Genomic DNA, 622 nt, shown 5'->3' with positions numbered 1-622 from the left:
GTGCCCCAAGCTCAACAAGACTCAACAATCTTAGAGCTGAATCAAACCTGTGCTCCCTTAAGCTGAGAACAAACTTCTTGCATAAACCAAAGCCCTCTCTTTACCCAAACCACTAACTTGCAGATCCGACACCAACCTCCAGGGGGGATGGCAACTTTCATATTGTCTCTGCTATCAACAATCAGTCAGACACCAACTTGCTCACAGAAAAGAACCCAAAACCCCCATCCTTAGATACCCCTAACCCTCCTTGGCTCCTCATCTATAAAAAAAAAAAAACACCTCAAACTACTCAAAAGAAATTCATCTGTGGTCAATGCACCTCAACAAAATTGCCTCCGACATAGAAAATGAGGACCGAATCGCTATTTTTACAGACGAATCCGTTGACACAAACAACGGTCACTCATGTGGCGCCTTCCATTGTTCCACCCACACATCTACTTGGCGATTATCCAACAGATGTTCCACCCTACAGATTGAGCTATTCGCCATAGAAAAAGGGGTATCACACGGCCTTTCTATCCTCACAAAGAAATAAATGTTTAAAACCGACTCACTGTCAGCAATCCAAGCCCTAAAAAACTATCAGACGAAAACCTCATCTTATTAACCCCCTAAC

Source organism: Penaeus monodon, chromosome 30 (genome assembly GCF_015228065.2).
Source record: "Penaeus monodon isolate SGIC_2016 chromosome 30, NSTDA_Pmon_1, whole genome shotgun sequence".
In the NCBI taxonomy this organism is placed as follows: domain Eukaryota; kingdom Metazoa; phylum Arthropoda; class Malacostraca; order Decapoda; family Penaeidae; genus Penaeus; species Penaeus monodon.
The sequence above is the reverse complement of the archived record's forward strand: the minus strand, read 5'-3'. Positions refer to the sequence as shown.